This window comes from Anguilla anguilla, chromosome 3, assembly GCF_013347855.1.
Source record: "Anguilla anguilla isolate fAngAng1 chromosome 3, fAngAng1.pri, whole genome shotgun sequence".
In the NCBI taxonomy this organism is placed as follows: Eukaryota; Metazoa; Chordata; class Actinopteri; order Anguilliformes; family Anguillidae; genus Anguilla; species Anguilla anguilla.
This window is the reverse complement of record NC_049203.1, coordinates 6741681-6754180: the sequence shown is the minus strand read 5'-3', so window position 1 is coordinate 6754180 and position 12500 is coordinate 6741681. Positions and strand designations below refer to the sequence as shown.

General features: G+C 53.0%; 1 protein-coding gene across 3 annotated transcripts in view; it reads left to right on the top strand.

Moving 5' to 3' along the window:
• nrxn2b (neurexin 2b) overlaps nucleotides 1-12500 on the top strand; it is a 631318-nt gene that overhangs the window by 360197 nt on the left and 258621 nt on the right. The window lies entirely within an intron of this gene.

The following is a 12500-nucleotide window of genomic DNA, read 5'->3' as shown; positions in this document are numbered from 1 at the left end:
GTAATTACAGGATCAAACCGGCAGAGCCCTCAGATCTGCTGGAGAGATGCGTCTGCGTCGTCTGTCTCGTTCGCTCCCGTTCGTAGGGTATGGGACAGCGTGTGGGTATCAATAGCATCGCTGGGCGCTGGCGAGAAGCGATTGTGTGTCTAAAGGACGTAGCGTCGGGGCAACAGCAGGGTTGCCACGACGATTCACCCGGAGCGATGCGCTCGTTTGGCGTTTGGGGGGGATGTCAGAGGGGAAACGTCCCGTGTCGGGAAACGGAGAGCGGCGATGTAAACGGGTCTGTTCTCCGGTTCGGGAGAGCTTGGAAGAGCTCGGAATGCTGGTGAATTCGGGTCCTTTGCCTGAAATGCTGAGCTGCAGCATTAACCCTTTTAGGTGTGAGGTCACAGATATGTGATTAGAATGCTCTTAACTGAACATTCTGATGCTGATGTCACAATCGCTGCTGGCAATTGAAAGCAACAGAGTTCTTGAACACTGACTTAGAATTTTGAAGGAAAAAAAACATTCCAATTAACCTACACTTCAAAGGGTTAGGGGGTTTATAGATTGCGTGAGACATGCCATTAGGACCAGCAGGAGGAGCTAAGTGGGTTTATGATGAAGACGATGGTGGTGGTGGTGAGGGCTTGCTGAAGGACATTACATATCCATTCCATCTAGGCTTTCTGCAGACACTTTTACCCAGAATTCCTTTCACAGCATGTTGTTTTTTTTTCAAACACACTATCCATTTATACAGCTGGATGTTTTTTTACAGAAGCAATTCAGGTTAAGAATCTTGCTCAAGGGTGCAACGGCAGTGGGAATTGAACCTGCAACCTCTAAGTGAAAAGCCCCGCATTAGCGAGGGGGAGTGGATGCCTTCTGTGCGTGAGTTCCCCTTAGGTCAGATCTGAGGCATAGCATAGCTGAAAGGTGCTATACTGGGTTTAATATAATCTACAGCAGCGTGTGTGTGTGTGTGTGTGTGTGTGTGTGTGAGAGAGTAAGAATGTGAGTGTGCATGTGCTTCCATATGTATATGTGTGTGCGCTCGTGTGTGCATTATTACATGTGTCTGACGGTGTGAATGTGTGTGTGTATGTTTGGGGTGTAGGTACTCACCCTCTGCATGAGTGTGCCCCACCTCTGCCCCTCCTCTTCCTCAATACTTTTTCTTCTTTGCATCTTTGCTCTCTCTCCCTGTCACTGTCTCTCTCTCTCTCTCTCCATCCCCCTCTCCCTCTCTCTCTCTCTCTCTCTCTCTCACTCCTCCATCTCTTTTCCGCCAGTGCACTTTCAGAGTCACAGAGCTGCAGATATCACAGCAGGCAGGGACACTCCCCCAGACATGGCTTCAGAGAGAGAGAAAGAGAGAGCTCGGTGGTTCGCCGTGTTCCTGGGAGAATATGGAATCAGGGAACCACGGCTCCCCGTGGCAACAATCTTTCCTCACTTCTGATTGGATTTGAGATGTCCAAGGAAGAGGAAATGGCTTTCTTTAAAAAAAAAATAGAAACAAAAAACTTCCCTTCTGTGCTGCGATTGGGTGAAAAATGATGTTCATTTTTAATTATGCCCGAGGTCCTCTACTGCCTTTCACCCTGGTGTGTAACCCAGGAGTTCCTCTGCCTGCTGAAGCCCTTGAGTTTTAATGAGTTCCTGTGATGGACGTTTTGGCTACTCGATGCAAGGGCCTGTTCTGTAGATGTAACACACACAGTACAGCGCAGAGTCCGCCTCTTTCGCTTCCTTCGTTTCCAGAGTAACCGATTTCACCACGGGCGGCGTCCGGCACCGGGGCTACCGATCGGGTCAGCTCCTCGCTAACGATGAGGAAGAGGAGAGCCACACACTCCTCTCTCTCTCTCTCTCTCTCTCTCTCTCTCTCAGTGGCATGTCAGCTTCGCACTCTCTCCAGGAAATGGGCCTGTATGCTTAATTTCATGAGCTTAATGACACCATAAATCCTTTAGCCTTGATGTGCGGATAATGGCTCCGGGAAACAAACCGATCAGACATGAAAAGATGAATTTTAAAGAGACGGAGCGGGAAGCTCTTTCACTTTCGCTACACAACTTTATCATTTTGTAATTTTTTTTGTTGTTAATGTTAGTCAAGCGCTGCAATGAGACTGGTAATTCTGTGCCTTAGTTTTGTCAGTGCAGTCCTGTGTGCTTATGTGTGCTTCTACGAGGCTGTGAGACAGATTCTGTAGATGCTGTACTGTAGAGCAGTGGTTCCAAAGCCCTGTTCCTGGATATCTACCGTCCTGTAGGTTTTCATTTCAACCCTGATTTGGCACAGCTTATTCTACCAATTATCAGCTCAATGAGATCTCTAGCTGCTGAACGAGGTGTGCTTTGTTAGGGTTGGACTGAAAACCTACAAGGCAGTAGATCTCCAGAAACAGGTTTGGGCAGCCCCTGCTCTAGCTGCTGAACGAGGTGTGCTTTGTTGGGGTTGGACTGAAAACCTACAAGGCTGTGGATCTTCAGGAACAAGGTTTGGACAGCCCTGCTCTAGCTGCTGAATGAGGTGTGCTTTGTTAGGGTTGGACTGAGAACCTACAGGACGTTAGATTTCCAGCAACAGGTTTGGGTGGCCCTGCTCTAGCTGCTGAACGAGGTGTGCTTTGTTAGGGTTGGAGTGAAAACCTACAGGACGTTAGATTTCCAGGAACAGCGGTAGGGAAACACTGCCATGGAGGCATGATTCACCCTTGTTGACAGCCTAAAAGCACTGAGGACCCAAATAGATTCGAGTACTTAATGCCTTTGTAACGTAGATCCCTTTTGTAATGGCCACAGTGGGTTGTCCTGTCTCTGGCCAGCTGGGTCAGCAAATGCATTATATAAACGTATTAAAGGGTTACCCTGACATGCAATGTTTTTTTGTTTTTTTTCTTAAATCACTTGGACGTTGAAAAAGAACATACTGTACGGCCATACGCAACGCAGTGAGAACAGGTTTACTAGGGGGTTTTTTTTTTCTTGCTATAATACAAAGCCAAGTTATCGTGCACATTATGAATCTTGTAGTAGAGAAATAGCGAGCAGACTGGGACTGATTTCTCTCTCACTTCGCGCGGCTCTGTTTGGTCCCTCTAAGCCACCGTCGTTAAGAGAGCGAAGGGGGAGATGGAAACGATCTGAATGATATTCCCGTAATCCCATTCTCCCTCTTTCAGTGAAATACCCAAACGTTGCCGGTTCAGACCATCGAGGCCGGTCGCTCACAGTAGGGGTGCTCACGAGAACGCCGGAAGCTGAAGCGGGTCGGTCACGACCGCCGGGCGTACGCCCCTAACGAAGTCCGCCCTAACGAGCCGCGTCGGCAGGCCCCTGATCCCGCGGTCAGCGAGCGTGGGTGGAGGTTCGGGCCCTGAGGCAGCCCGTCCAATCGGAGAGGGGCGTGCGGGGGTGGGGGAGGGCTGCGGTGACGGCTGCATTTCAGCACGCCGGCAGCAGAGGGCTGCAGAGCTACGCCCCCCCCAACACCCCCACGCCGCCCCCCCCCCCCCCCCCAGAGAGTCCGACGGGACGGGACGGGGCGGAACGCACCGTAAATAATCCAGCTAACGAGGCCGTTGGTTATCCCTGACGGGAGAGGCCAGTGGCCTGTGCATTCTGCAGTAATTGCCCGGCTGGGGAAGAAAGAAAAAGGGTGGGGGGGGGGGGGAAACGCATGTGGCTGAAAAGAGAAAGAGAGAGAGAGAGAGAGAGAGAGTGGAAGAAAAGCGGTGAGATGTGAATAAAGGATGAGGAGGGACGGAGCATGTCCGCAATTAAAAGCGGCCCCCGATTGCTCAGCTCCTGAGTCAGCAGGGCTCGAGCAGATTTAATGTGCTGAGGTGGGGGGGGGGGGAGGGGAGAGGGGCGGCTGGGGGTGGGGGTGGGGGGACGGGGGGGGTTTGGTCAAAGCAAGCGTGCCCCTCTCCTGAGACTGAGCAAATGTGTCTTCCGCTGCGGCTATCAGTCTTTAAATCCCCCGTAAGTACCGCTACGGCTACAAGGTAATGCGCTACTTTAGCTCGCGGCTACTTTAGCTCTGGAGGTGTGAGGGGGAATTCCGGTGGTGGGGGGGGAGGCTTTTAGGTGTCCGAGCCGTAGAGGTGTATCAGCCTTGCGGAATCCCGGCCCGTGGCAGGTTCCGGAATGTTCCGTCTCTCATCCCCCCCCCCCACCCCCCCCCCCCCCCCCCCCCCCCCCCCCCCCCCCACCCCATACTCTGACTCATGCTGGAATCTGCCGACTCAGCACACATGAACTCCTCATTAGCGTCCGGTGTGGCTCTCTGCAGCGAGGGGCTATCGGGGGACGGGGTGCCACGGGGAGCGTTTCGACACCCTCTCCGGTTTTTTTATCGGCCCCCGCTTGTTCTGGGACGCTCTTGTCAGCCTGTCTCCGGTCTTTTATTTTTTTAAAATTTATATTTTATTCGTCATTAATTTATTTTTGGCTGCGTTTCTGGAAATGAGATCCCCCCCGTGGGGCCGGCTGTGTGAGAGGCTCGCTCTGTAGAGTGCAGAAGAGTGAAGCTGCTGTTACCGCACTGTCCGCGCACCCCCCCTCCCCCCCCGCCCCACCGCCACGACTCCCCACCCTCCTTTCACAAAGACATAATTACCATGCGTTAATGGAGAAATGCTCCTGAAAAACACACTCCTGTGTGTGTGTGTGTGTTTGTGTGTGAGTGTGTGTATATGCGAGAGAGAGTGTGTGTGTGTGTGTGTGTGTGTGTGTCTGTGGGCATGTGTGTGCGTGTGTGTGTATGAGAGTGAGTCAGAGAGAGAGAGAGTGTGTGTGTGTGTGTGTGTGTGTCTCTGTTGGCATGTGTGTGTGTGTATGAGAGAGATACAGAGAGAGAGAGAGTGTGTATGTGTGTGTGTGTGTGTCTCTATGGGCATGTGTGTGTGTGTATGAGAGAGAGAGAGAGAGAGTGTGTGTGTCTGTGGTCCTGTGTTTGTGAGAGAGAGACAGAGAAAGAGTGTATGTGTGTGTCTGTGTTGTGTGTGTGTCTGTGTCAGCTTCAATAGGAGAAGAGGGGTAATACATAATGTCAGACACCTCTCTCTCTCCTCAGTAGCCGTAGCCCCATGTCTCCCGCTGCTGAATCTAAGCTGCTGTGGGCTCGGTTAGCTCGGCTGGGAGACCCTGTGGGAAAGCAGGGGTCCGGTTGGAAGAATTGTCGGCGGGCCAGAAGTGGGAGGTGCTCCCTCTGGACCCGATAAATCCCAGTTCTGTGACAGAGGCTCTGTGCTGTCAGACACAGTCTCTCGGATTAGACCTTAAACTGGGGTCCTGACTCCACCTGTCGCCCAATCATCCCCCAGTTCAGCCGGCTCGGTAACTCTCCTCGCTTCACCTCGGCTGATGTCTGGTGCAAAATGGCCGCCGTGTATTCCTACACTTTTCTGATGCTCGGTCCGCTTCTTCCCTTCTCGGCAAAGTTCTTTTGAGATCCGAGTAAGTGCCAAAAAAAAATAAAATAGATAAATAAAAATTGGAAGGTGATGAAATGACGACTTTAATTTAGTTATTTCCTCTCAATCTACCCTGTTTCCTCAAAACTTCTGTCTTCCTCTCTCACTCATTTTCCACCTTTCACGCACACATCATTACGCCTAATCGTCTTCCGGTGACGTAGGAAAACTGTGGGAACGCTGTGGGAAAACTGTGGGAACACTGTGGGAAAACTGAACTGTGGGAACGCTGTGGGAACGCTGTGGGAACGCTGTGGGAGAACTCTCGTTTCGCCGGCGGGAGACGGGCCGGCTTCGCGGTATCTCCGCACCGGAGCTCGGCGAACGTCCCGGCAGAAGGGCAGGCGAGGACGTCCCTCGTATTCTAAATGCCGGCCGGCAGATAGAGATCTCCGAGAGGAGAGGAGGGTTTTTATTTTAAACTCTGTGCCCCGTCATCAAAAACCCACCGGCTCTAAAGGATCCGGCTGTCCTCAAACTGCAGCGTCCGCCCCGTGAAGTCTGGGGCTCCTGTGAGCCGAAGCCGGCTCTACGGCTCCTCTCTCTCTCTCTCTCTCTCTCTCTCTCTCTCTCTCTCTCTCTCTCACACTCTGTCTCTCTCTCTCTCTCTCTCTCTCTCTCTCTCCCTCTCTCTCTCTCGCTCTCTCTCTCTCGCTCTTTCTCTCTCTCTCTCTATCCCTCTCTCCCTCTCTCTCTCTCTCTCCCCCTAGCCCGTCTCTCAGAGTTTTTTCAGTCCCTCTGCTTTCCTCTCCCCTGCTTCAGTTCCCTTCAGGCTTTAGTGTGCGGAGTCCAGCCTTAACGCCGCAGTGTTGCGTCCCAGAAGGACGTCATGGGCTTGCGCGATTCGCGGGGGGGTGGGGGGGGGGGGGGGCGGGTGGCGGGGGGCGGCGGCGTGGAGACACGGCCTTCAGTATGCCACCCGTCTGATCTGGGACGTCCCGTTCCACCAGGGTTTCCATCCGCCATCCGCTACTTAACTCAATTTTTTGTCCCAGAAACAGGAGGAAACAGGAGGAAACAGGAGGAAACAGGAAGGCCGATCGCACATCAACCCGCGCGGCGCTGAGGTCGTCTGGCCTTTGGTCAGAACGGGAGACGGTTTCCCGGACAGAGCCACTCTGGTGGGCGGGCAGGCGGGTGGGGGGGCGTGTGGGGGGGCCGGGTGGGGCACGGAAGAGCGATGCTTCCTGGCTTCGCCGCTCCTCGCGAAATGTTACATTTGCATTTACTGCAATCGGTGTGACGGGTTCGGCGGGTTCTCCCTCCGCCGCAGTTCGCCTGCGTCGTTCACCCTCGGGAGTTCTGCCATTTTCCTTTCTTTTTTTCTTTTCTTCTTTTTTCTTTCTTTTTCTTCTCGAAAATACGCGAACCGTCAGCCGAGCTCTCCGTGAATTCCGCAGTCCTTTCATTCCGCTCCACTGTCCAGAAATCCAGCCTTCATTCCAAAAACTTATCCACCCCCCTACCACTACCTCTCCCCCAATCACTCCATCACCCCTCACCACCCACCTCCTCCCCCATCACTCCATCCCCCCCCTCCCCGCAACCCCCAAACCCAACCCCTCCCCCTATCATTCCATCCCCCCCTCCCCCCATCACTCCACCTTCTCCCCTGCCCCCCCCCCCCCCCCCCCCCCCCCCCCCCCCCCCCCCCCCAGGTCATGGGAGGCCAGAGAGAGGGAGTAATTAACCTTTATCACAGCTCCTCATCAGCAGAAGCCTAACGGACTTTCAGGACCGTGCCAAACTCTGGCGGTGCCTCAAACCCGCGGGGATCACGGCCGCTGCGTCTTCATGTTCCGGCTGCCGCCAGGAAAAGGGCGCGGGGGCCAAAGTTTGGGGGGGATTCACGCGTGAACCACCGAGGGGGGGGCACGTGTCTCTCACGCATGAAGGGCAGGGAAGTGTGAAAATCCTTTCGCTGACGGAGAGGGAGAGAACGTGCTAGTTTGCAGTGAGGTCGTTTGATTTTCAGCCTTTTAGATCCCCCCCCCCACCCCCTTACCCCCCCACCCCCCCGGGTTATTTATTCTCATCCTGCTCTCTCTCTGGGTTTGTACTGAACTGCCTCGTGTAATGTCGCCGAAACCTGCCAGCGGTTTTCCTGTCCTGTTTGTGGCACGCCGTACTGTAGAGGCTGGTTAACAAAACCCACGTGATGCTGCTTGTCCTGGAGGGGCAGACTTAGCTGAGCGTTACTCTCACTCTCTTCAGAGGATGGAGGGACGAGGCCAGAGGATGGCAGATGTTGTCTAAACGCAGTGATGGAAAAGGTAGAATGGAGCAGGTCGTACCGCGGCCGAGGAATGTAGCAGACAACAGGGCACGCCTTTTCACGGCAAGCAGAGAGCACATTCTTCCTAAATCCACCGGAAGAGATGTTTAGTTTGCGTGATCTGCACCGGCAAAAACGCTCTCCCTCTCGTGTTTGCGAAGCACAAAAACACGAAATGCCAATTTCAAGAGAACCAGAGAAACAAACAATAAAAAAGAAAAGCGACTTTAAAAAAAAAGAAGAAGAAGAAGAAGACAACTCGGGGTTGATGGTGGTGCGTGACGTGACGGACGGTCGCTATTGTTCGTTAGCTTTTATTCACGTCTCGGTTAATTGCCTTTTTATACGGTTACAAATGAGAAATCCCCCCGTCCCATTACCAGCAGACAATAAAGCCTGGCCTCGGAGCCTTGTGATTAGGTGGGGGGGGGTTGAGGTGGGTGGTGGGGGGGGTTGAGGTGGGTGGCGGGGGGGGGGGGGGGGTCGGCGCGCAATCGCGCTCCTCCGCCGCCGACTCAGAGCTTTGAGTTATTATGGCGGGAGAGCGGCTGATTGGAAGCTGTCGCCGTCCGCTCGCTGATTTACGCCCGGCCCCCCCCCCCCCACCCCCCCACCCCCTCGACGACATGTCGATAGGTTTTATTGCGTCCATCTGTCTGCTGCTCCCCCCGCGCCTCCCCCCCCCCCCCCCCCCCCAGCCCCCGCGCGCAGACGATTGAAAGCACTTCTTTTTTCTTTTTTTTTTTGTGGAGACCCGGATGCGGCTCCTCTGGAGTGAAGCGTGTTAAATTCCCGGTGACAGGAGTATCCATCCCGAGGATCGTCCGGGGAAAAAAAGGCTCTCGCTGCTCGCCGCCGCAGACAGACCCAATTCTGTCCAAACTTTAGTTGTGATCCATGTTCCACTCACCACTCGCGCCGTAAAGGCTCCTTGTAAATAAGCTTGCTTTGCCGACATCAGCTACAATCCAGCGGGGAACTTCAGAAATACTGTCACCTTTTTCTGGGGGAAAATTTACAGTTATTATCACCTTTTGAGAGAGAAGAAATGTCTGCATTTGGTGTGTTTCAGCAGAGCACATTATTGGACGAGTCTTTTGGTCTTTCAGTGCAGTGCTGCACTTTAGAAACCCCAGCTATCAACCCCACCCCAGTCTGTCAATGTGCATAACTCAAACAGCGCCAGGAATTGTAGAGTAAGAAAGTTTGCTGTATTTTCAGTGCAGGTCTGTTTGAACACACACACTCATACGCACACACACACGCACACACACACACACACACACAATACAGTATAATAGGACTGGATTTCAAATAGCAGACAGCATTGTTGTATATTGTATATGATTAGCCACATTGGCTAGACAGAACATTTCTAAGACACAAAAATAGGGTCATGTCAACAACTCTCAAATTGAAATTTTTATATTGGAGGAAGGTGCGTAGTGGTGCACTGATTAATTTTTTGAAATTATATAATTTTGCTAAAGTTGTCCAGCTTTGAATGTTGCAAGTCATGGAACTCTCTCAGTATTCTTCCTTTTTTATTGAAAGGAGCATACAAATCTGAGGAAAGCACTTGAAGTTCATTTTTAATTTTTTAAGTTAGATGCTCTTACACAGTTTTCATCTTTACCCATTTATGCAGCTGGATGTGTACTGAAGCAATTCAGGTTAAGAATCTTGCTCAAGGCTACAAGCACTGTGCTTTATCAGGGAATTGAACCTGCAACCTCTAAGTTTAAAAACCCAGCTGCCTCACCATTATGCTACACTGGCAGTGCACACATCTTGATGACACAGAAGCGTGTGTGTTCTGTTTGAGATTAAAGGGAGGGGCTTGGGGGGAGTGGGGTGGGGGTAGGTTTACAAGCCCAGTTCCTTTACCGCTGTGCTATGCTGCCTCCCCGTTGGATTCACAGGGCCACTCTAAGGTGACTTTGCCTGAGGTGCCTTGCTGCAATTTTTTTTCTTTCTGATGTAGACCCATGAAAAATAAATGACACGCCCCCCGGCTGTAGAGCCAATCAGGGGCCCTTTTTTTATTTCTTTTTTTATGGGTCTCATTTTCAGCCGCCTGGGCTGTCCGTGTCACGTCGCTCTCTGCCGCGGCGTCCTGGAACCAGCGGAACAAATTGCATTTGCATGGGCCTTTTACCGCCAATCAGAGTGAGCGGGGTGGGGGTGTGTGTGTGTGTGTGGGGGGGGGGGGGGGGGGGGGGTTCTCTCTGCGACAGCCAATGGGGCGGGAGCCTGGCTGTCGTCTTCGATCCGGCATGTCAGTGGCACGCGAAAAAAAAAAACCCACGGAGGCGGAACAGGAAGTGTTTGATGCCGCCACTAATGACTAGAGGCGGATCGTGCAGAGATCACGCGCCGCGGTGCAGAGCCTTCGTCTCCTCCTCCTCCTCCTCCTCCTCCTCTGCAGGGGGGGAGGGGGGTACAGGCCCTCTGTTCTCACATCCGTCTGACAGGTGGATTTCAAAGGGCCGCGTTCCCCCCTCTGACAGGAGCGAGGAGCCCGTGACTGACGTTTCGGGAGCACAGACACGCTGTAGCGCACGCGCGCCCACAAAAGGGCCCCTTTGTGTTCGAGCGGAGAGGAGGAGGAAACTCGGGGAGGAGATTTCTCAGGGGAAACCGCTTCCCTCTCACAGGAGCTTTCTCTGTTTGCTGTTGGGCGGGAAAGAAGACGCTCCGCTCGCTGAAACCCGCTGGGAATCGTCAGTTGTTTAAAAAAAAAAAAAAAAAAAGGATAAATGTAATCTTGTGCTGTCATTGCGTGGATTACAAGGCTTAGGACGCTACTCATAAATCCCCAGGTCTGCCGAGTCCGTGTTGCAGTGCTTTATGAATGGGGAAGACTTACCGCTTAAAGGGCACCCGGTCCAAAAAAAAAAACCGGGTCTGGCGGTACCGCTGTTGGAATTGAGCGCGACCCCCCCCCCGGTCGCCGCGGTAACGCGCCTCGACGCCGGCGTTGGTTTCACTGTAACTTTGCCGCCCACCCCATGGCTCTGGCGCTGCCTTCTCAGCGCTAAATGCTCCTTTCCGCTAGCCGTTCTCGTTAAAAGGCATCTGCTAACCGGCTATATTCGTAAGTGGCGATAAATGCGTTTTGGCTGCGTAAGCTGATGAGCGCGCCAGATGTTAGCTGTACGAGGCTCCCATTGTGAAAGGTGCCTGTCTGGGAAATTAGCGACGGAGTCAAGAGTCAATTTCGGTGCGTTTAGTACCGCGACGCTCTGCAGAAGAGCTCTCCAGCTCTCTCTCGCTCGGGTACTCCAGTGACCCGCTGTGCCGTAGCTCCGCAGGACTCCTTTCGCTGCACAGATTGCGTGGGTTTCGCCTGCCTGCGACTCTGCTAATGATTAGGGCTCGTCATCGAAGTCTGTCAGATTTTGCTCTTTTTTTTTTTTTTTCTCTTCTCGTGCGGCTGCTGAGGGGTTAGAGCTGAGCGAAGAGGGCTGGAGGGAAGCGTGGATGTGGAGTGTCCCTTTGGTGACGGCCCCTTATAGCAGAAACTCTGAGGAAAACCCCCCGATAAACGTGAAACTGAGCGTCTAAGGGGAATTCATCCTCGGCTTTTTTTTTTTTTTTCCTTTGGCCCCGTTTCATTCAGTCTCTCAACACAAGAGCTTAAATAGGCCCCTCCCCTTTCATTTTGGCCTGCATGTGACAAATGAGGAATGGTCTGGCACAAAATGGCCACTGAGCACTGTAAAGCACTTAATTTTGTGATTTCCATAGAAGGTGCCTCAGAAGTGGGATCCATTTTTATATATTCATAAATTTGACCGGCATTTTCGTCATGTCAAATGACAGAAAATGGCCGACGTGAAACGTGTAAGGACATCAAACTTGTTCTGTGGGTTGTTTACACTGTAGGCGCATGTAAGCCATTTAAAACAATCCCTTAATTGCAGATCCTGAGGAGAATGCAATGAAACGATGACATCACGATGGGTTTTTTTTACTTTTTTTTATTGCATGTAGGCCCTGTGGCTGTATTCCAGATGGGGAAGACTCGTAAAAAAAAACAAAAAAAAAAGACGCTCCCTGTTATCGTGCCAGTCGATGACAAGCGTGGAAGAAACAAACAAGCGTCTGCCGCCGCTCGCAGATGGGCTACGTTAAGGGCCCCGGCTCGTTAGCCGAACTGGATTTACCGCCTCCCTGTTTTATCCGTGAACAACGCGCCGTACGGCTTCGGTGTCAAACGGGGGCGCCGTCTGCGAGAGGGAGCCCTTCGCAGCGTGTCCCCGGGTTTATATCTGCGCTACGGTGGTGGTACCGTTGGGCGGGGGGGGGGGCGGGGCGGGGGTGGGGGGGCGGGGCAGGGCGGAGCCTCCATCGGTACCGCTACGCGACTCTGGCGTACGGGAGGAGAGGTGAGGGGACCGCCGGTGCCGTCGGAGGACCCCGCGATGATCGGGAGCGCGTTCGTTTTTTTTGGCGTTTGTTCCTGTTCCCCCCTCTGTTTTCGTAAACCGACCCTTCAGACACGCTAAAAAAAAAAACGCGCGCGATCCTTCCGTAGCGTCTATCGATCCGCCAAGGACGCGGGCAAGATGCGGAGATTCGCGTCAGGAAGCGCGCCGCAAAGGAATTTCGGAGGACGCCCTAGTAACGAATCCCGTTCCCGCATAAAAAAAGAGGAGGCGCTAAAGCTGGTCGGAGCGAGCGTAATTTAAACGGCCTCCTTCATGAATATCGCGTTTTAACCGCCATTGCTTCGCGACGGAGTGT